The 10,109-nt window shown below is 40.8% G+C and overlaps 3 non-coding genes across 3 annotated transcripts; all 3 read right to left on the minus strand.

The window, feature by feature from the left end:
• Positions 1-3,430: 3,430 nt before the first annotated feature.
• Positions 3,431-3,502, minus strand: trnac-gca (transfer RNA cysteine (anticodon GCA)). The gene has a single exon. It is a non-coding gene; the product is annotated as a tRNA-Cys (tRNA).
• Positions 3,503-5,201: 1,699 nt separating this feature from the next.
• Positions 5,202-5,273, minus strand: trnac-gca (transfer RNA cysteine (anticodon GCA)). Its single transcript has one exon. It is a non-coding gene; the product is annotated as a tRNA-Cys (tRNA).
• A 1,338-nt stretch (positions 5,274-6,611) lies between these two features.
• Positions 6,612-6,683, minus strand: trnac-gca (transfer RNA cysteine (anticodon GCA)). Its single transcript has one exon. It is a non-coding gene; the product is annotated as a tRNA-Cys (tRNA).
• Positions 6,684-10,109: the final 3,426 nt, after the last annotated feature.

Raw genomic sequence — 10,109 nt, forward strand, 5'->3', positions numbered from 1 at the left:
CTGCCTGATGGGGAGAGAATATTTCTGATGTTTTCTGACTGCACCAATCTTTATTTTTTACAGCATGAACATCGGGGGGAGAGCCCTGAATATGATCTGTAGTGAAATATGGCATCACACAGCTGCACCCATTTATGTTGTACAGTCACTGGTTCATTAATAGAAGAATGGAATAAATATTTATGTTCAAATGAGAACTTCAGCTCAATATTTTGTTTATTGAGGAACTGAAGTGAAGGCCTAAGGATCCAATACATTTGGCAATGTGGTTTGATTTGATTTATTATTGTCACATATATTAGTATACAGTGAGAAGTGCTGTTTCTTCTGCTCTATATGGACCAAACATACCATTCATAGAGTACATAGGGGAGAAGGAAAGGCGAGGATGCCGAATATCATTTCACAGTCACAGCTTGGGTGCAGAGAAAGATCAGCAAGATCCAATTAGCACAAATTTGCTGATGTCAAAATTTCAGAAGGCAAAACAATGTTTTAGTAGTTAATTTATTAATGTCACAAGTAGGCTTACATTAACACTGCAATGAAGTTACTGTGAAAATCCTCAAGTTGCCACACTTCAGCGCTTGTTCAGGGAGAATTGAACATGGTGAATCCACCTAACCCGCATGTCTTCCATATCGTGGGAAGAAACTGGAGCACCCGGAGGAAACCTGCAAAGACGTGGGGAGAATGTACAAACTCCACACAGACAGTGACCCAACCTGGGAAGTGAACCCAGGTTTCTGGTCATTGTGAACCAGCAGTGCTCACCATTGTGCCACCAATGCTGAACGATAGTTAAAATAATTATGCATTTCAGAGCTGTGAGGAAAAGGCAGGAAGTACAATTAGTGAATTGTTTCCTCCAGGAAGCCAGTACAGGCACAATGGGCCAAATGGCCTCCTGTTGTGCTGTCACCATCGCATGAATCTGTGAATAATAGTTTATCCCATTACCCAAACCTGATTTTTAAAGTTCTTGTTCACTGCTTAGGAGCATATTTTTCATTCACTGAATCGGTTGTACAGGAGATGGTTATAAAGACATCAACATGCAAAACAACAACACTTTATTCAGCCACAGAAAGTGTTTAAAATAAAACATCTCAGTTCAAACAGATGGTGACACTGAATCTGCCTCGGGTGCAGAATGTGCTCCCCCTGGTGTTGTGACTGGAACACAGCAGAGAATCAAATGACTGATCACAAAAGACACCATCTCTGTTCTTTCAAACTATGGCACAAACTATTTATGCAGCGTTACGATCAGAAAGCTAACATTATACATTATAAAATGCCTCAGAGGAGACACCCAGATTTGACCTATGCTCCATCTAATCTACAGGTAAATACTGTCGAGCGAGAGAGCCCCAGGCCTGTTTGGCAGGCTCTGTAAATTAGAGAAAAAAATGTTCATCAGGCAGACCACAAATTGAGGATATTTTTACACAATGCCAAATTATTTTAAAATGTCAATTACTTTTTCTGACAGATCGCAAACTGTTTATATCGAGAATTAATCTTGATTACAATAATTACAGACATGTTGAATGCGCAACTTTCATTGTTGTGACAACACATATTTCTGTGAGGGGTTGACAAAAGTGAAGTTGCTGTTATCAGGAGCTCGTGTCAGTCAGTACAATCCAAGTGCTGGAAAATGGGACTAGAAAAACTAGGTGCTTGATGGCTGAAACTGTCACGATGGGCTGAAGGGCTTATTTTTCTGTTGTAAAACTCTTTGACTTTACCTTGTCTGGATGCTCGATGAAACGACAAGAATGAACTGGCCTATAGAATAAACACCATCAGAGAGACACAGGAGATACAATGGAACAAATTGAAAAAAATAGTGGACATTAACAAACATGGTATTAAAATCTTCCATTTTTTCAGTAGCAGCACCAAACAGTTTGCTTCTGGTATTTTATTACTCATTGCTGCAGTTGCAGACATTGCACTGTGTTAGGCTGCGTTGTGTGACTTTGATTCTTTTTCTCTAAGGTTAGATAGGGAGCGCTCAGGACTTCTTGCTCTGCAGTCAGATGCTCCACCACTAAGCTACATCACCTCAGGTAAGCTAATGGTCTCTGCGCTTTGAAATAAAACAAAACTTGGGTGTTTTGCCATCTCAAAAAGACACTGGCACCCCATGAAACATTAATCCTTTACTCCTTTTGCCACAGATGCTCCCTGATGGGGTTTGAGGATTTCTGGCATTTTCTGACTGCACCAATCTTTATTTTTTACAGTATGAATATTGGGGGGAGAACCCTGAATATGATCTGTGGTGAAATATGGCATCACACAGCTGCACCCATTTATGTTGTACAGTCACTTGTTCATTAATAGAAGAATGGAATAAATATTTATTCTCAAATGAGAACTTCAGCTCAATATTTTGTTTGTTGAGGAACCGAAATGAAGGCCTAAGGATCCATTACATTCAGCAAAGTGGTTTGATTTGATTTATTCTTGTTACCTATTTTAGTATACCACGAAAAGCTCTGTTTCTTGTGCACTATACAGACAAAGCATACCGTTCATAGGGAAGGAAAGGAGAGAGTGGAGAACGTAGTGTTACTTTCACAGCTAGGGTGTTGAGAGAGATCAACTTAATGTGAGGTAGGTCCATTCAAAAGCCTGATGGCAACTGGGAAGAAGCTGTTTTTGAGTCATTTGATAACTGATCCCGATGGAGGAAGGTGGATGACAGAATGTCCGGGGTGTGTCGGGTCCTTGATTATACAGGCTGCTTTACCAAGGCAGTGGGGAGTGTAGACAGAGTAAATGGATGGGAGGCTGTTTTGAGTGATGAACTGGACTTTATTCACGACCCTTTGTAGTTTTCTGCGGTCTTGGACAGAGCAGGAGCCATACCAAGCTGTGATACAGCTAAAAAGAATGCTTTCTGTGGTGCACCTGTAGAAGTTGGTGAGAGTCATTGTGGACAGGCCAAATCTTCTTAGACTCCTAAGAAAGTAAGGGTATTGGTGGGCTTTCTTAGTTATAGTGACTGGTTTGGAAAAAACAAATAATTCCGTAATTAATTAAATAACCGTATTTATATTCGCAAAGACAGCAACGCAATCTTGAAGGGGCGGCCTACCCAGACACAATGAGCTGCTGGGCCTCTTTCTGTGCTGTAAAAATCTATGACTTTGCCTCTAGACTGGGTTGTAGATTATACGTCTAAATTAAAATGGTCCACAGGACAAACACTATAAGGAATTGAAAACAAGGGGGAAAGCATGGAATTGATTGAAGCAAAATAGTGGACAATGACAAGCATTACAGTAAAATCTTCCACTCTTTCAGTAGAGACACCAAACAGCTCATTATTATTCATTGCTGCAGTTACAGACACTGTACTGTGTTAGGGTGGGCTGTGTGACTTTAATTCTTTCTGCTGAGATAAAGATCTGAGAGGGGGCACCCAGATTTGAACTGGGGACCTCTTGATCTGCAGTCAAATGCTCTACCACTGAGCTATACCCCCTCACAGCAGGTACTGCTCTCAGTGCTTTGAAACAAAATATAATATGCATCTTTCTTCACGTCAAGGATACACTGGCACCCTGTGAAACATTAACCCTTTATTCCTTTCACAACAGATGCTCCCTGATGGGGAGGGAGCATTTCTGGTATTTTGTGAATACACCAATCTTTATTTTTTACGGCATGAATATCAGGGAAAGAATTCTGAATATGATCTGTGATGAAATATGGTATCGCACAGCTGCACCTATTTATGTTCTACCATCACTGGTTCATTAATAGAAGAATGGAATAAATATTTATCCTCAAATGAGAAGTTCAGCCCAATATTTTGTTTGTTGAGGAACTGAAGTGAAGGCCTTAGGATCCATTGCACTAAGCAAAGTGTCCTGGAGCAAACAAATAATTCCACAATTAATTAAATAACTGTATTTATATTCTTAAAGACAGCAACCCAATCTTGAAGGGTTCCTGAGGAGATGTTATTGACTTTTGTCATTACAGAACTGCTGAAGAGCGAGAGTAATGACATCAAAAGTTCTTTGCAAAAACGTTAGGTTATTGAGAGGATATTGCATTTGAAATAGAGGACTTCCTTTGTACACAGACAAAACCTTTGTCCCCAGGGACATGTCTGTAGCTTCTTATGCTTATGGAATCCAGAGAATCCTTATAGTGCAGAAAGAGGCCATTCGGCCCATCATTCCACACCAACCATCTGAAAAAGCACCCCACATTGGCTCAGTCCTCCATCCTAGCCCCTTAACCCCACACATTGATCATGGCCAATCCATCTAACCTGCACATCTTTGAACACTAAGAGGCAATGTATCATGGCCAATCCACCTTTCCCAGATGTTTTAAGGCATTGGGAGCAAACTATGACCGCTGATTGTTGACTGCTCTGCTCAGGGGAAAGGTTCCTTTCTATCTTCCCTAATTCTGTCCATCAGAATTTGTTCACTTCATGGAATCCTCCTCTCTGCCCCCACCCCCAAGGACTAAATGCTCACCCATGTGGGCAGGAACACATCACCCACAAACTCTCTGCTTCTAAACATCACCTGTGGGAGTTAGGATCACAAAGCTGACTTTATACATAACAAAACGCCGCGGAGGTGACATCCAAATTTGACCTTTGCTCCAACTAATCTACAAGTAAACACTATTGAGTAAGAGAGCCCCGGACCTATTTTGCAGGCTCTGTAAATTAGAGAAATAATATTCAGTGGGCAGAACACAAATGTAAAAAAAGTCCAGGGCATTTACAGATAATACCAAATTGTTTTGAATTGTTGATTACCTTTTTAGTCAAGCACCAAATTGTTTACTTAGAGAATTAGTCTTTATTACAATAATAGGTGTATAGGTGATCAGTGCTTGTTGGCCAGCCCAGACATGATGGGCTGATGGGCCTCTTTCTGTGCTGTAAAAATCTATGACTTTACCTCTAGACTGGGCTGTAGATTATACGTCTAAATTAATACGTCTATCAGGAAACGAAAACAAAGGGGAAACCATGGAATTGATGGAAGCAAAACAGTGGCCAATGACAAGCATTACAGTAAAAACTCCTACTCTTTCTCTAGAGGGAAACAGCTCATTTCAGGATTATTATTATTCATTGGAGCAGTTATAGATACTGTCCTATGACAGGGTGGGGTGTGTGACTTTCTTTCTGCTAAGATAAAGATGTGATAGGGGGGCACCCAGATTTGAACTAGGGACCTCTTGATCTGCAGTCAAATGCTCTACCACTGAGCTATACCCCCAACTGTGCACTAGTGGACTCTGTGCCTAGCAATAAAATGAAATTTAGGTGTTTCTTCACTCCATGAAACATTACTCCTTTACTTCTTTCGCCACAGTTGCTGCCTGATGGAGAGGGAGGATTTCTGGTGATTTCTGACTGCACCAATCTTCATTTTTTGCAGGAGGAATATCGGGGGAAGAACCCTGAATATGATCTGTAGTGAAATATGACATCGCCCAACTTCACCCATTCATGTTGTACAGTCACTGGTTCATTAAAAGAAGAATGGAATAAATATTTATCCTCAAATCCAAAGATGTGTGAGTGAGATTGATTAGCTATGCTAAAATTGCCCCTTAGTGTCCTGAGATGTGTGGGTTAGAGGGATTAGTGGGTAAATATATAAGAATAAGAGGGTAGGGCCTGGGTGGGATTGTGGTCGCTATAGACTTGATGGGCCAAATGTCCTCTTTCTGCACTGTACAATTTCGATAATTCTATGAAATAAAACTCCAGCTCAATATTTTGTTTATTGAGGAACTGAAGGCTTAAGGATCCATTACATTCAGCAAAGTGGTTTGGAGAAAACAAATAATTCCAAAATTAATTAAATAACATTATTTATTTTCTTAAAGACCTCAAATTGCAGAGGCAGAGTAATGACAGCAAAACTTCTTTGTGAAAACATGAGGCCATTGAGAGGATATTGGATTGAAACTAGAGGACTGTCTTCATACACGGTCAACCGCTTTATCCCCACTCACATCTCTATAGCTTCTTATGCTTCTCGAAGCCATTGAATCCCTGCAATGCAGAAGGAGACCAGACGGGCAGCAAATTGTTTATATGGAGAATTAGTCTTGATTACAATAATTACAGACATGGTCAGTGTGTAACTTTCATTGTTGTGACAACATACATTTCTGTGAGGAGTTGACAAAAGTGAAGCCGCTGTTATCACAATCTCATGTCAGTCAATACACTTAAAGTGTTGGAAAATGGGGTTAGAGTAAGTTGGAGCACTGATGGCCAGAACCGTAACGATGGGCCGAATGGCCTATTGTTCTGTTGTAAAATTATACGTTTTTCCCTCTAGACTGGGCTCTCGATTATATGTCTAGAATGAAATGGTCTGCAGGAGTAAGACTATCAGAGAAACAGAGGAGAAATGATGGAGTGAATTGCAATAAATAGTGGACAGTGACAAACATGGCAGTAAAATCTCCCAATTTTTAAGTAGTGGAACCAACCAGCTCATTTCAGGATTATTGTTACTTATTGCTGCAGTTACGGACAGTGTACTGTATAATGATGGCTTGTGTGACTTTGATTTTTTTTGCCAAGCTAAATGTAAGGAAGGGGGCACCCAGATTTGAACTGGGGACCTCTTGATCTGCAGTCAAATGCTCTACCACTGAGCTATACCCCCTCATGTTAATTAGTGGTCTCTGAGCTTTGAAATAAAATATAATTTGGCTGTTTCTTCACCTCAGAGATATACTGGCACCCCTTAAAATATTAACCCTTGACTCCTTTCGCCATAGATGCTCCCTGATGAAAAGGGAAGATTTCTGGTATTTTCTGACTGCACCAATCTTTATTTTTTACAGTGTAAATGTCAGGGGAAGAACCCTGAATATGATCTGTAGTGAAATATGGCATCACACAGCTGCATCTATTTATGTTGTACATTCACTGGTTCGTGAATAGAAGAATGGAATAAATATTTATCCTCAAACGAGAACGTCAGCTCAATATTTTGTTTATTGAGGAACTGAAGTGAAGGCCTAAGGACCCATTCAGCAAAGTGGTTTGGAGATAAGAAATAACTCCAGAATTAATTAAATAACAGTACTTACATTCTTAAGGCCATAAATTGATTTTGAAGGGTTTCTGAGGAGTTTATTATTGACTCTAATGATCACAGAGTTGCTGTAGAGGCAGAGTAATGACTGCAAACCTTCTTTGTGAAAATATTAGACCACTGAGAGGATATTGGATTGAAACTCGAGGACTCTCTTCATACACGGTCAAACACTTTGTCCCCACTCACACCTCTATAGTTTCTTATGCTCCTCGAAGCCATAGAATCCCTGCAGTGTGGAAGGAGACTACTCAATCCATTAACATTCACTGACCATCTGAAAAAATACTCGACTCAGGTCCAATCCCCTTCCCCACCTCTCTAAGCTCGCACATTGATCATGGTCAATCCATCTAACCTTCACATATTTAGTCACAAAGAGGCAATTTAGCACGGCCAATCCACCCCAAACCTGGACATTTTTCAACTGTGGGAGTAAACTGGAGTACCCGGAGGAAATCAACGCAGACAACATGCAAACTCTACACAACTTAACAATCAACTTAACAATCACATGACTCCATTAGACTGAGAAGGAAAGTAGAAAAGACAATCTCAAGAATCGTTCAGCTATGTTTTGAAGTCTCTGTGCTGCCAAAATGACACAAAGTGTTTATATAGAGCTACAATCACTGATTGTAATGATCAGAGTTGCTGTGGTGTTGATGACATTATAAAAGCAAGATACAGGACACCCAGACTTGAACTGAGAACCTCTTGATCTGCAATTAGATAATCTGAGATGGCACAGTGGTTAGTACTGCTGCCCCACAGATCCAAGTACTGTCTGTAAAGAATCTGCATGTTCTCCCTGTGTCTGCTCAGGTTTCCTACGAGTGCTCCAGTTTCCTCCCATAATCTGGAAGACATGGGGGGTTAGGTGGATTCACCATGTTCAATTCTCCCTCAGTGTGCCTGGAGCTGGAGTGTGACAACTATGGGAGTTTCACAGTAACTTCATTGTAGTGTTAACGTAAGCCTATTTGTAACAAATAAATTTAACTTTTATCCCCCTCACATTATATTGAATCAAAAGATGTTCCCCAAGAATCACAGTGCATTTCCCTCAAAAAAAGGCTTTGAGACATGAATTTAATTCTCTAATCTGATTTACTCTATACTCTGACTCAGGTTCTAATCCAAAGATTATTACCTCTAACATTGTGCTTTTTAATGTAGCTCCTATAATCTTTCAGTCACACCTCTTTCCTTGTTCTACTGATGTAATTCGTACAATATCCCCAGAAACATCGACCACAGGATCCTCCAGCTCCTGCTGCAATGCCTCTTCCAGCTCTGAGACGTTGTGAACCTTGGCACTGGGCAGGTAACAGTCACCCAGACTCCCACTCTCGGCTGCAGAGAATTCTGTCTATTCTCCTCCTTGTACTAGACTTAACATGCACACTCTTCCAATTGACCCCCCACAGAGAGTGGACTCAATATTGGATTTAATTTTCTTTTTAACTGACCTGTTGCTAAGTGTCTGCTCCAGGGGTGATGTTGAAGAGGTCTAAATAGAGCAGGTGAGAACAGCACCCTGGAGACCGTCAGCTCTAGCACTTGAAGAAAAATTCTAACATATAAATGTTAGATTCCCCCGATGGTGGGGGGAATCCAGAACTAGATGTCCTAGTTTGAGGATAAGGTGTAAACCTTTTAGAACTGAGGTGAGGAAAAATTTTGTCATGCTGAGAGGGGTGAATGTGTGAAATTCATTCCCACAGAATATGGTTGAGGCCAAAATAAGAGGCTGAATAAACTAGGCTTGTACTCGTTAGAGTTTAGAAGAATGAGGGGAGATCTCATTGAGATGTATAAGATGATGAATGGGATGGATAGGATAGAGGTGGAGAGACTCTTCCCGCTCAAAAAAGACGGTAGGACTAGGGGGCACAGCCTCAACATAAAGGGGAGGCGGTTTAGAACGGAGTTGAGGAGGAACTTCTTCACTCAAAGGGTGGTGAATCTCTGGAATTCTCTGCCCGTTGAAGCGGTGGAGGCTGCCTCGCTAAATATTTTTAAGAAGCGGGTTGATGGGTTCTTGATAAGAGAGGGGATTAAGGGTTATGGGGAGAGGGCGGGAATGTGGAACTGAGCCGCGACAGATCAGCCATGATCTTATTGAATGGCGGGGCAGGCTCGAAGGGCTGGATGGCCTACTCCTGCTCCTATTTCTTATGTTCTTAAAATGATGTGTGATTTCAAGAAGAAATTAGATATAGCTCTTGGGGGCTAAAGGGATCAAGAAATATGGGGTGGGGGGAAAAGGGAATCAGGATATTGAATTTGAGATCAGCCATGATGATATTGAATGGTGCAGCACGCTCAAAGGGCCAAATGGCCTACTCCTGTGACACTTAGCAACAGGTCAGTTAAACAGAAAATTAAATCCAGTATTGAGTCTGCTCTCTGTAGGTCAATTGAAAGAGTCTGCATGTTAAGTCCATTTAAGACAGGATTCTGGGTTACAGCTAGGGAGGATAGCACAGATAAATACATTAAACTTGTTTCAAATATAGCTATATACCATAAGGCAAAACACTGCAAAATCTCAGTAGGTCTGGCAGCATCTGTAAGGAGGGAGAAGAACTGATGTTTTGAGTCCGGATGATGCTTTGACAAAGGGTCATCTGGACTCGAAACATCAGCTCTTTTCTCTCCTTACAGATGCTGCCAGACCTGCTGAGATTTTCCAGCATTTAATTTCAGATTCCAGCATCCACAATAATTTGCTTTTATAGCTGTATACCATAGCAGTCGTCTTAGTGCAACAGAGAAATGGACCAAGAAAGTTTTCTGAAGTTTTCCATATATTTGCAAAAATATGGATGTGACTCCACTAGTGAGGATTATTGATACTCCATGTTACAACAGTGCACAGTCACTGCTCCAATATTATATTTATTTAATGAAAGATTTTTAAAATTTAAGCTACCAGCAATTTGCGCATTGTATGGAGTACTTCCAACAGTTAGTGGGACTTTAAGC

The sequence above is a fragment of the Carcharhinus amblyrhynchos genome, chromosome 27 (genome assembly GCF_965287045.1).
Source record: "Carcharhinus amblyrhynchos chromosome 27, sCarAmb.v2.hapA, whole genome shotgun sequence".
Lineage (NCBI taxonomy): Eukaryota > Metazoa > Chordata > Chondrichthyes > Carcharhiniformes > Carcharhinidae > Carcharhinus > Carcharhinus amblyrhynchos.